Below are 13,671 nucleotides of genomic sequence, written 5' to 3'. Positions count from 1 at the left end.
CGGTCCCCCCGCGTACCGCGGAGGGACCCCGTCCGTCCAACCGAGCTCAAACCCCTCCGTCCTCGCCAGATCCGCCGTCGTCCGAGTCCGACCCCCGGGGCCCGCGCCCCGGGTGAACGCCCCCGAGCGAGGCGGCCCGCACCGTGCCCGCAACACCGCCACCGGCTGCCGACTCGCGGCGAGGGCAGGCGCGACGGGCTCCTCGCGGCTGCGGGACTAGGGAGTCGTCGGGACGCCCGGGCGTCCCCGCCCGCCCCCCTCGGCCTCGCCACCGAGAGGGGGGTGTGTCACCGCACGCGCACGCACACGCACGCGCGGCCCCGCGCGGCCCCGCGCCGGACGCCCGGCCTTGGCGGGACCCTCCCCCGACTCAGAGGGGGGAGGCGCGGGCCGCGGTAGGCAAAGAGCGGCGCCCGGCCCCACCGCGGGGCCGGCGCAGAGAACCCTCCCGCCGCGAAGGCGAGGGGCTCCGCCCACGTGCTCTGGCAGTCGCCAACACCGTGGCCACTGCACGCGCGGGAGGGGCAGCGGCTGGGGGGTCCGGTACCCCAAGGCTCCCTCTCGGATCGCTAGAGAAGGTTTCCTCACCGAGGGGGCGTCGTCCCCCCAACCCATCGTCTCCCCTTCGGGCCCGCCCACGGAGGCGCTCCACGAGCCGCCAAAGTCCACGACTGGGCGGGGTTTGGGAGAGGGGTCTGCGGTATGGGTAAGCACGAGGCCCAGAGGAGCATTCGCGGCCACAGCCGGGGGCACAACCTCCGCCGCCCCCAGGCCCGTCCATCGGGGGCCCCGAGAGGAGGGAGCACGCCCGAGAGGGGCGGAAACACCCCCTTCTCTCACAGGCCCCGGCCCAACGCGCTCGCCACCCACGCCCGCGTGCGACCCCCTCCCCCCCGACCGCCACAAACACACACACGTGGGGGGGGAGGGTGGGCACACGCGGACGCTCGCCTGGCCCGAGTCAGTCCCCCCCGTGCCACAGCAACACCGTGGGAGGACGACCGCGACGAGGCGGCCCCTGTTTCCCCCAACCGAGGGAGGGAAAACAGAGGCACGCCTCCCTTACCGTCTCGACCCCCCCAAGAGAGCCACTCACGGGACGCACCACCGCGGCGGCGGGGACCCCGAGGAGCACGCTGGGAGAAGGGAACGACACCACCGCTCGGCCTCGGGCACCTGAGGGACGACCTGGAGCGCTCCAGGGGCACCACAGAGGATCGAACGAGGCACGCTCACGCGCCGGCAGGGGCGCGCGGCGCAGCGGCGGGACGGCACCCCCCCACCAACGCGGGGAGGACCGCCCACGGGGGCAACACGCCGAGGAGGCGAAGCGAGAGCGTCTGCTGCGTCCGAGGACCACGGCCCCGCCACCCACGCCGTGAGGCAGGGGGCGGGAGGCCGAAGGTCAGGGCCGGGGACCACCACCCCTGCCCTTCCCCACACCCCTCGACAGGCCGGGAGAGCGTGAGGAGAGAGGCGGGGAGGCCCGCGGACAGAACGAGAAGAGCGGTCCCGTTCGCCAAGAACGTCCGTCCCTCGTCTGGCGCGACCTTAAGGCCCGGCCCAGGAGAGCGCGACATCACCACATCGATCAGTCATGCCAGAGAGCCAGGGACCACCAGGCCCCGAAGGGGAGGGGCACGCACAGCGAGGACCATCACCAGAGGAGCCTGCTTCGGCCTCACCGGCGGCACCCCAAACCCCCTCTTTCTTTTTTTTTTTTTCTCCTCTCAGGCAAAAGTGGCCGACGACCCCGCGAGTGAGGAGAACGCCTGACACGTGGCACGGAGCCTGCGGGGTGGGGTCGTCGTCTCAGCCACCACCGGGTGCCTGCGGCGGGGAGGGGAGTCACACGGGGTAGAAGACCCAACGCCCCGCCGCCCCGCCGCCCTCGGGTGAGCCAGAGACCGGAGGCGGCACCGCGGGTCGGGTCAGCCGGACGCACACACGAGAGCCGGCGCGCAGGCCCAGGCGGGCGGCTCAAGTGGCGAGGGTCGGCTCGGCCACCAGACGGCGATCCAAAGCCCAGAACCCTGCGCGCGTCCAGACTCCCAAAGTCCTCAGCGACAGACGCCAGAGAAGACCGTGTCAGCACCTATCTGGTGGCAAAAAAAGGCCCATTTCGGGCGAAAAAAATCACGGCGCCCGGCAGCGGGGCCCACGCACGCGTCGCAGGGGGGGTCCCCGGGACCTCAGTCCGGCCGCCTGTCCCCAACACTTCCCCATCCACACCAGCCCCGGAGCTCTCGGGGCCATCTGGTCGACCCGAGGAGCTTGGGGGGAGTGGGGGGGGGGGGGTGGGGGGGGAGGGGGGGGGGCGGGGCCAAGCGGGGCGGGCAAACGTGGGAGAGGGCCGCGAGCCGGGTCGCCCTCCCCGGTTCACCCGCACGGGCAGGTACCGGTCCCTCCGAGTCTCCGGGCCAAGACTTGGTGAAAGGAAAAGAAATATCTCACTCGGCCGTCTCCGACGAGCGGGCCCCACGGGGGACCGCGCCCGGGCCCGGGCCGCCCTATCCGGGCCACCCAGGACGGCTCGGGCGGGCCGGTCCCCACCCCCACCCCGGCCGGGACTCGCGGCGGGTGGAGGAGAGGGGGCGGGGGAGGGAGGGTGAGAAAAAACTCAAAGTCCGCCGACCAGGACCCCCCGTGGGCACGCTGAAGGGCCGGGTGCGCCCTCCCCGGCCACCCGCGCGAGCAAGGCCCGGTCCGTCCACGTCCACGGACCCAGGGGCACTTGGAAACATTTTGCCCCGGGAGGCGCCTCCCAGGCGACCAGAGCCCACGAGGGAGGGACCGCACCCGGGCCCGGGCCCGGGCCCGGGCCGGTCTCTCCGGGTCACCCCTCGCGGCCCAGGCCGGTCCCCCACCTCCCGAGTCCGACTCGGCCAAACATCGGTGAGAAAGAATCCGACCACCGGGAGGGGCCCCACGCGCGCCCGCCACCGAGCCCGTCGCGCCCGCCACCGGCCTAACCTAAACGCACGGGCCCGGGCCGGTCCCCCACCTTCCGGAGCGGGGCGCTGTGGGGACCGCGGAAGAGAGGAAGGGAGGGTGGGGGGGTCGGGGAATGAACGCTCCAAAGGGTGAGCCAGGAGAAAGCCCGACCGACCGCCCATCCGCAGGCGCTCCGGAGGGCGCGGAAGACCCTCTCCCTTCCCACCGCGGCGGCCCGGCCCAGGTCGTGTCGGGTGGCCGGGTCGGTCCCCGCGGCCGGAGGGGAGCGGACGGATGCTGGTCGACCGGGCCAGGCGGTCCCCCAGAGCGGCTCGAGAGCGCGGCGACGGTCACACCCTCATAGACCTGCACGCCCAATCTCAAGCGACAGCAGGAGGCGCCCACGCCTGGGCGCCACCGGGACAGTGGCCACCAGCGTCGCCTGGCTGCCGGAACTCTGCCTCGGGCCCGGCGGCCGACTCACAGCCCTCACGAAGGTCGCCGAAGCTCCAGAGACAAGGGACAATATAAAAGCGGCCGCCAGGTGGCTCCCGACAACCGGCTCCAACGTCCCCGGGCCGGATCCCTGTCGCCGGCCGGCCACCGAGGACGCGGCGGCAGCGCCGGGCCGCCCAAACGCCCGAGCTCAGCCCGGGACGAGGCGGCGGGCGTCTGGCGCGGCGGCCCCGTGTCGTCCATCTCGGAGCTAGCTCCCCGGTCGGCACGACACGACACGGTGCGACCCGGGCAGCAGACGGGGGTGGGGGGGTGGGGGGCGGGGGAAGCCGGGGAGATGTCGCCGGGAGGCTGTCTCGGAGGAGACGCGCTCCCCAACGCGATTCCTGGGCGGGGGGAAATCCCGCGGAGACGCCGGCGGGGCCCGGGGCGCCCGGCACGGGTTGCCCAGAGGGGCACGAGCAAGATCCCCGGCTGCCCGGACGGGGGGGGGGGGGAGGGAGGGAGGGAGGGAGGGAGGGAGGGAGGGAGGGAGGGAAGGAGGGAGGGACGGATGGAGGGACGGAGGGACGGAGGGACGGATGTAAGGACGGAGGGACGGACGGAGGGAGGGAGGGAGGGAGAGAGAGAGGGACGGAAGTCGGGGACTGGCAAACCGAAACCAGGCAAGCGCTCAGGGAACAACGCAGGAATTCGTCCAAAGACAACACATCGGTGCTGCGAGGGTGGGGAAAATGCACTTGCGGTCACGAGAACATGGATTTCATAACGGACTGACCACGATCCATCACGGGCCGGGCGGGGGTGGGGGGGGTGGGGGCGGGTGAGGCGGGGGTTGGGGGAATGCGGGCGGCTGGGGGGGAGGGGGCGAGGGTGGAGTCAATAGCCATCCACTAAAGAAACTGAGTTCCGGTACGTCGACACAAGGCAACACTCTGAGTGCGAGTGTGTGTGAGCGTGTGTGTGCGTGTGCGTGCGTGCGTGTGTGTGTGGAGTGCGGTGAGTACTGACAGCGAACCGTAGTCCCACCAGGACCACACCAAACCATACCAACCAAGAAGTCAAGCTGTAGAACTTCTCTGGCCTTTAAAACAAAGAGAAAAGCGTGCACGTATCGCATACGTACACACATTACGTACGCTTGTGGCATACGTATACGTGGACGTGGACGTATAAAGGCCTAGGACAAGCCCAAGCACATCCCGTCAGGGGAGCCTATCCAAAACAGACCAAGACCTCACACAATTCAGCCTCCAGAAAACAAGCGACCCAGTGAGAAAAGTGGGCAGGAGGCCAGAACAGAACATTTTCATTAGAGAGAAAAAAGAAGAAGAGAAAAAAAGAAAAAAAGAAAAAAGAAAGAAAGAAAGAACACAACTTTCTTAGTAAAAACCAAACAAACAAAACACAACAACAAAACAAACAGAAATAAAACAGAAAACCTCTTTTAGTGAAAGAATTCAACGGGGCAACGAAAAAAGCGCACACACGCATCTCTCTGGACGAAGATATTCGGACAGGCACAGGATCTGGAGTTGCGACAGCAAGTTCGTACAAGCAGAAAAAGTGCCTCCTTCCTCCCGATCCAACACGTATTTTTCAAGCTGAGAGAGACCACCACCACCGTGGCACGCCGGAGGGAGGACTCAGAGATGTCACCCGGCGGGTGAGAGAACGGCTCTCCGACAAAAGACAGCAGTATGGAAAACAGAAAGGAAGTCCCTCAAAACACTGCACAGAAAACTACCATGCGACCCAGCAACTCCACTAAGTGCCCACGGAGGGGGTAAAGACGACACGTACATGTCTATCTGTACCAACACCTGTAACGATGTAGAGATAGGTACGGACGCACTGTTAGCGCTCTCTGTGCCCGTACGTCTATATCTATGAGAGAAGGACCGGGTGGGGGGTGGGGGGTGGGGGTGCGGAGAGAGAAGTGAGACAAAGAGTGGACAGTCACGTGAGTGCAGTAGGTAAGGAAGATTAAGACGACAAACAAACTCCCAACAGTGGTCCTGTAAGTCAACCATCAAGATTTCGATATCATGATGTCATCAAGCACCAACCCTTCTGAAGGGACACAGCGACACACAGGGCTCACTTGGCAGGGCAGTTCAGGACCCTAAAATGACCGTGAAAGGTGAAGCTCGAAAAAGCAATCTTGTTCATCCACGGGGGGAAAATACCGTTCTCCCACGACATTCAAAAATCCTATCAAAACATTTTAAAACTCTCTTACTCGCTCACCATTTAAAAGGTAGAGAAATAAAAAGAGAGCCAAAGTACGATTTATTGAGTGGTGGACCGTCACAGAAAGCATGCCATGAAAGCCTCCGATTCATTTTGGAAGGTCCTAGGAACAGCAATCTTCAACATTGCTCTCCTGCCTGCCTTCTTGGCGTGGTATCTTTTCTACATCTGGATAAGCAGTCCTAGGTTTTGTGTGTTTGCTTGTTATTCCCCTAACTGAAGATCAGCCTCCAACACGATAACCCTTTGTGCCCTCTGGGTCCTGAACTCTCTTCTCTGGAAGTGCTTTTCTGAATGGGAACGGTTTCACCAACGTCATCGCCTGGAGACATCTTCAGCCTGTCCTCCCCCCACCCGCACCCCCGCCCGCCCCCCACCCTCTTCCTCCTCCTCCTCCTCCTCCTCCTCCTCCTCCTCCTCCTCCCCTTCCTCCTCCCCTTCCTCCTCCTCCTTTTTTTTCTTTGTTTTCTTCAGCTCTCCTTGCGCTGGTCTCTCACACGGTGGCAGCGTTGTCCTAGGCATGCCCAGGTGTCTCCTAACCCCATCCAAGTGATGACTCCCAGCGTCATCATTTTGGGTTTCTTAGCCGCACTTTCGTCGTTCCCGGGCAATTCTTTCTTTTTATTTTCCATGGACGGGGGAGACCAGACCGGGGCGGGGGGCAACACAACGACACACTGCGTGTGACCTGGGAAACAGACACATACACGCCAGGCAATCACCGACAGGCTCTGAAAGAGGATCGGTCCCCGGACACGGGGCACGCACGTTTGTTATCGGTGGAGTCACTGCAGACCGAACGGGAAGCAGCAGACTTTGAACTTGACGCAGCTACCGTTCATCCATCGCGGAAACTGACATTTGAAACACGTAGTTAGGCTCTTGGTGCGATTTCACCTAGTCATTGACATGTGTGCACAGTGGAACCATGGAAAGTGAGACAACCCCCCCACCCCACTTCTACCAAAGGTCGCCAAATGAAGACTCTCGTTTGTTTACAAACCAAATTTCCTATCCTTAAATTTGGTGGGAGCTTTCCCTAAGGATTGCACGGGAAGGTGACTTCCTCAAGCGTTGGAGTAGTTTTCCTTAGAACTAGAGAATTAGAATTCTGCTGAATGATGAACACACACCTCGCTTAAGTTTCTGCTAGGAAATCCACGCACCATGTGGATCGAACGAAAAGCAAAATGATTTTTTAACAAGGTCTTCTCTCCACTTCAGACGAATTTTACAGGGCGGGGAGGGGGGAGGCTAGGCTTCTCTGTTTTTCATTTAAGGTCCTCTGAAACGTCAGTAAGTGTTCGTGATCCTACTCACGTGTACTCTTGTCCTCCATCCAATCGTCAGTCATCTGGCAGAAGGAGAGCCTGCCTCATCCACGGCAAACAACATTCCGACACTCAATGAGAAAATACATTTCTGGTGCTTTCGCCAAAAAATGCAAAGCCCCTTATTTAAGCTAATGGAATTTAAAAGAAATCCCTAGTACCTAGGAACAGAACAAAGTGAAAGAAACACAACGCACAGACTTGGGGGATAGAAAGAAAGAAAGAAAAAGAAAGAAAGAAAGAAAGAAAGAAAGAAAGAAAGAAAGAAAGAAAGAAAGAAAGAAAGAAAGAAAGAAAGAAAGAAAGAAAGAAAGAAAGAAAGAAAGAAAGAAAGAAAGAGGAGAGAGAGAGAGAGAGAGAGAGAGAGGAAGGAGAGGAGAGGAGAGGAGACAAGAGGAGAGGAGAGGAGAGGGAGGGAGGGAGGGACGAAGGAAGGAAGGAAGGAAGGAAGGAAGGAAGGAAGGAAGGAAGGAAGGAAGGAAGGAAGAAAGGAAGGAAGGAAGAAAGAAAAGATCTCTCAACCTAAAAGTTTTTGTGACAAACGGACAATCTATGATTTGGTAGGTTAAAAAATATTTTTGGAACGTAAAGTTCTTTGAGACACGAATGGAGAAGAAAACAAGAAAAGGACAATCAGAATTCGGAACCCTCAGAAACCTGAATCGGTCATGAACAGGAACTAGGAAGCCAGGGTGAACGGCGTCTGTGACACCAGTGATTCTGGACTGGCAAAGGGATGATTCCATTTCACCAGCATACATTTTCACACAGTGTCACTTTTTAAAAATGTTTTCTTTTCCCCAGAGTGATGCCAGAGGTGTGGACTCATACATCGAAACATCTTTAGTCTTTCTGTAATAAGGAGACAGAAGTAGGTCCACTGAGACTCGTCGAGCCATGAACGAACGTTTCCATAGGTTATCTTTGGAAAGGATCCAGACATTCCACGAATTCCCCATCATTCCACTTATGCCGACTCTGAAGTTTCTAAAGTGACCCAAAAGGTCTGGGCGAGACTGTTTTTAAGTAGACATACCACAAAACATAACGCTTCTTAAGGAGTTCCTGCACCTAGAGCTATCGACATCACTTGTTCGAGATCCCATGACGACGAGATGGCCCGTGAACACTTCCTGAGACTTCAGACGACGATGTCAGCCATCATCCCCAAGTTCTTTTTCTTGCCGACGAATCTGGTTCACTCCCGTGAACTTACTGGATTTGGGGTCGACGTAGATAGAAGGAAAGGATGACCTCGAACGCTGATCACGCTAAAGACATGCCTAGTTTCATAAAACCCATACCTTGACCTTGGCTATTCTCGGCTGAAGGGTTCAGCCTAGATCACCACCTGAACTTGCCTAAAACCTTTGGGTCCCTTCCCTTTCTAGTGGACTGAATTCCGGAGTGCTCCCTTCTAAGCCATTCAAGAGAGCTCTCTCACAAGTTCATTGTGGCACTCGGATCCCTACGCAGAAACAGGCCAGCTCTAGAAGGGAGCTACAGACATACAGTACCTGTTACCAGGCCCTTTCCAGATTCTGGCACAGCAGTACCAGAAAAATGAAGGTCGTTTCCACAAGGCTTCTAAGGCTAGCACGGCAAAACTTTTTTTTTTTTTTTTTTTTTTTTTTTTTTTTAATTAAAAGAGATAGCTTGTACACAAGGGAGAAGGCGGTGGGTGGGGTGGGGGTGAGAGGCAGCCCCACCCCCCCACCCCCCGAGTTGCTTGGATCACGAAAGGGAGAGTTTGTCTCGGGATCACTGATCATTTCCAGAAATCCTCCAAATTCTTGGATCATCAGCAGCTGGTTCCACGGTGGCTACCTGTGGGGAATACCAAGTGCTTCCACGAGGGGAAAGAAGCGCATGAGAATGTTCGGCAAGAAAGCACAGGAACAGATAAGGGTTCAATGTACAGCTGAGCTTCTCGTCTTGGGACAACTAGGTATAGTCGTGGGTGGGTGTCCACAGAGGAAAAGTTCATCTTCTTTTACTCCCGCGAGCCTCGTGTGTGTGTGTGTGTGTGTGTGTGCGTGTGCGTGTGCGTGTGTGTGTGTGTGTGTGTCTGTGTCTGTGTCTGTGTCTGTGTCTGTGTGTCTGTGTGTGTGTCTGTGTGTGTCTGAGACTCAGGCCCCCAGGGCTGATCTGCTCATGCAATTCCATTTCCCCTCCCCCTCCCCCTCCCCCTCCCCCTCCCCCTCTTCCTCCTCCTCCTCCTCCTTCTATGTACTTCTTTCTGTCGAGGAGATGATTTCCAACTCAAATGCAGACCAAAAGATTTCTAGGTTCCCAAACTTCAGGGTTCCATGGATCAGGGTGTCCAAAATCTGCACAGCGCCTTCAATAACGGCCCTCTTTCTCAGTGCACACAAGTCAACCCCAGACCAAGGCACCCTAAGGGCAAAAACCCTCCAGGATTTCTCCCACCAGACCCCGAACATCAGCACACACACCCTCCCCCAGTTTCTATTTCGTATCGTGTGGGCTCAGGCAGACAACAAACACGTCCATCGTTCGATCATCTTCCTTTGGCGTGTTTCGTGAACGTTGCACCGGCCGAAGAAACCTAAGTGTGCAAAAGCTCATCCCCGTGTAAAAGGCTTTGGCTTCTCAGCGAAGGGGTCGAGCCAAGGGACCTAGGCCCCTCTGTCCACTTTTCACTGGGTTCACTGGCCTCACTGTTGTCCCAAGCGATGGCCGGTCAGATCTCTCACGGTCATTCTTCTTTTGGCCTTCTGGTTTTAGAGAGGGTTTTCAACTGGGGTAAAAAGGGCAGGCTTGTGTGGGGCCCTTTCATGGTGGGGAGGGGGTGGGGGGGGGCCCCGTAGAGGTCCCTCCGATTCACCCGATCTCAGGCAGTGCCCTATTCAAAACGTTTGTTTCCGGGCTTCCCCGGTGGTGCAGTGGTTGAGAATCCGCCTGCCAATGCAGGGGCCACGGGTTCGTGCCCTGGTCCGGGAAGACCCCACATGTCGCGGAGCGGCTAGGCCCATGAGCCATGGCCACTGAGCCTGCGCATCCGGAGCCTGTGCTCCGCAACGGGAGAGGCCACGACAGTGAGAGGCCCGCGTACCACAAAAAAAAAAAAAAAAAGAAAGAAAAGAAAAGAAAAGAAAACAGAAAACGTTTGTTTCCGTCCCACCAAGAGCCCACCTTTGGAGAGATTCCCTGCCTTACACGTCCTCTCCGCTCCTCCTATTCATCCACCGTGATCCACCACCACCACCACCACCACCACCACCCCGCCGGCCGACCTGATCTGTTCACCCTGAAGCTGGCAAGCAGTAAGGGTGCTCGTGAAGCGAGGATCCGTTGGGATTGGCAATGATGGCAAAGTGGCGGCGGGGGCGGCGGCGGCGGTGGGGGGGGGTATGTGGAGGGGACTCGGAAAGTACGAGGTTACAGCTAACAGCTGCTGCTGGCAGATAGGTCTTTGAAACAGGCTGGTGGCGCCCTGGACTTTGATACCGTCCGTTCTGACCATTCCTGTTCTCCGTGAGAAGGGTGTTGGGCCCAGGATCGGCCACCCCAAAACGGGCCTCCGTGGCACATTGACGATTTTGAGCGAAGGGGGACTCCAGAAGCAGCCACGTTTGTCCGAGGGACACTGGGATTCTCCTCTGTGTCTCCCTGAAAGCGAGACATCCATCTCTCGGCTGAAAGGTGCACTCCCTGCCTCCGGAGGTAGGAGGCCGCCGCCGCGATCGGCAAATTAGGGCATTCGGGCCCGAGAAACCTTCGGAGACAAACACTGCGGACCACCGCAAACCCGAGCTCTGTTTAGCTTCTTCCTTCGCTCGCTCGTTCGCTCACGGCACACCCCAAAACCTAAGTCTCTCGGTCCGGTTCCCTGTCTGTCTCACCCATGTACCGTTCGTTCCTCGGTCTGAGCAGGAGAGACGCCGCCCGCTTCAGCCACTTCTCAGCCCTCGAATGAAAGGAAAGGTCACCCCGCTCCCCCCACACACCTTCGTCTCTCCGCGCCTTGGGCCCATGTTACTTTATTTTTATTTTTATTTTTTTGCATTACACGGGCCTCTCACTCTTGTGGCCTCTCCCGTCGCGGAGCACAGGCTCCGGACACGCAGGCTCAGCGGCCACGGCTCACGGGCCTAGCTGCTCCGCGGCACGTGGGATCCTCCCGGACCGGGGCACAAACCTGTGTCCCCTGCATCGGCAGGCGGACTCTCGACCACTGCGCCACCAGGGAAGCCCATCGGGCCCATTTTAGAATGAGTCCAGCCACAGGAACTCAAGAGGGGTAGAGGGGGAGATCTCCCCCTCCCCCAAACAGGAAGGCACCTGGAACCCCGTTCCCACCGGCCACCCGGCTCCACTTTGGGTGCGTGAATCCTAGTTTGCCTCCTCCGGATCTTTAAATGATCTTCCACGTGTTATAACAGACTCACAAGGAGAGAAGCTTACGCATGTATTTCTTCTGAGTTTCATGCGACACGGGGAGCCCTCCTAAGAAAACAAAGAAAGACCCAGAGAAGCGTCCGAACCTAACATCTCTTCTGTTGGATCTGAGCAAAGAGAGGCAATCTGAAAAAGCAACTATACTCTGGCGGGGGTGCGGAGTGTGTGTGTGTGGGGGGGGGGGGGGGTGTGAGTGGGGGTGGGTGAGGGGGGGGTGGGTGGGTGGGGGGCGCGGGCGATGCCAAAGGAGGATGAGAACTCTTAGAAATTCTTAGGCATAGAAAATTAAGACGGATCCGGGCCCGCGCCTCTCCTTTTCTCGTGCGTTGGGAAGATCATTTGGCTCTCGCCGGCTGGGATGTCATCTCCCCACGAACCATCAGGCGAGCTGTGGGGCGGAAAGAGGGAGAGCAGGGTTCAGAAGAACGTGGAGAAGATGGACGCTAGATGCCCAGAGTCCACGTCCCCCGCCCCACCCCCCCCCCCCCCCCCCGGGAGCAAGGATCTCTTCTTCGTGGGCACACGATCTTCCACCACGACCTCCGGACCGTGGTGCCAAGTCACGCCCACGCGAAGACAGGGCTCACCCAGGGATATGGGCTTGTGCCACAGAAAGGGAGACAGCAGGGAAGTCACCGAGCTTAAGGTATCTGACTCTCGTCGGGTCCTCGACAGGCGGAGGGACACATCTTTCCGACACGGTCGGGGCCGGCTTAGAGAACCGCTGCCGACGACCGCACCGCGAAGGAAGATGTCTCTGCGGTCTCGACAGAAGATCCAGTAGGTTTCCCAAGTGGCGGAGCTAGGAATCGATCGGCCAGGCAGGCGTGTCCAATCTTCAACTTTGGGAAGACACGCGGACTTTTACCCCCTTTTCGGCGGGGAGCCTGTAGAAGATCAGGCCGGGAGGAAGGACACAGTCTGTCAGTCGTTGCACGTGATGTTAACGTCCAGGCCAGGAGGAGCCATGCCAGGACTGACTCCACAAAAGGGAGAAGGTGACCAGTTGCCTTTTGAGGACCATGGCTCTCTACGCGGCACGGAAACCAAGGGAGCAGGGGCCAGGGTAGAGGCCGGCAGGGTCGTCAGAGGCCCAGCCAGGACAGAGACCGGTGAGGTGCGAGCCTGAACGAAGGCAGTAGAGGGGAGAGGGAGAGAGGGGATGGAGCAGGACCTATTTCGGTCCCGGAATCGGCAGAACCTGGTATCCCGGCGTGAGTCTTTAGAAACACCGTCCAACTCCGCTCCACGGGCAAAATACAAGGTAGAGGGCGGAGCTTTCTGCACCCAGGATCCTCCCGAGACCCAGGCGAGAAGGGCCCTTCCCACGGATGGGCTCCACATCCCACCAGGGTCGGTCGGTCGGTCGGTCGGTCGGTCGGTCGGTCGGTCGGTCGGCAGGTCACCAAGACACAAAGAAGCACATTCTTTCTTTCGAGAAGCTCTGTCCCCAGGACCTGGCACTCAGCACACTGGTGATCTGCCAACCAGAACCCTTAAACACCTCCTCAGGTTCCAGGGGAAGGCTTTGCTCACCTCTTTTCGGCCCTACCTCTGTCCTCAAAACTAAAGGTAAAAGAACACACGAACACACACACACACACACACACACACACACACACACACACACACACACACAAAGGTAATGGAGTCCGAATACCACGAAGGCTCTCAGGTTGTGCTAGGGCCGTTGCCCAACAGCACTGTGAAGTGTGTGTGTGTGGGGGGGGCGGTGGGGGTGATGTGTGTGGGTGTGTGGGGGTGTGGGGGGGTGTGTGGGGGTGTGTGTGTGTGCGTGTGCGTGTGACTCATAGGTGGATATTTTCCATAGGTGTGCACTATGGCACTGCAGGATCTGTGGTCGGTTGCTGAGTCCCCGGAGGTGGAAGCGCAGATACAGGGCCCTGAGTGTGAAGTTATCCATGGACGCTCACAGCGCGTGGGGTCGGGGTCGGCAGCCGTAACCCTCCATGTTGGTGGTTCAACGGTCAACTCTACTTTATAGATCAGAGAGGATAACGTCACGCGTTCACTGTTAATAACTTTTCCAAATAGTCTTTATCTTTTCAAAAGGAAGACATCATTTAATCCATTTCACAAGATGATACTGGGAACCTACTGCCCCAGCACGTGAATTATCCCTACAGAACACAAGATCCCTGAGAAGGAAGAGCCCTGAGCACTGAGATACCATGAAGGTAGGCTTTTAGATGATATTCTCTGCTTCTGCAGCTCGAGGTAAAACATGGGATGACTGGCTCTACCTATCCCATTC

This window comes from Kogia breviceps (genome assembly GCF_026419965.1).
Source record: "Kogia breviceps isolate mKogBre1 chromosome 20 unlocalized genomic scaffold, mKogBre1 haplotype 1 SUPER_20_unloc_15, whole genome shotgun sequence".
NCBI classification, from domain to species: Eukaryota; Metazoa; Chordata; class Mammalia; order Artiodactyla; family Physeteridae; genus Kogia; species Kogia breviceps.
This window is presented reverse-complemented; position numbering follows the sequence as displayed.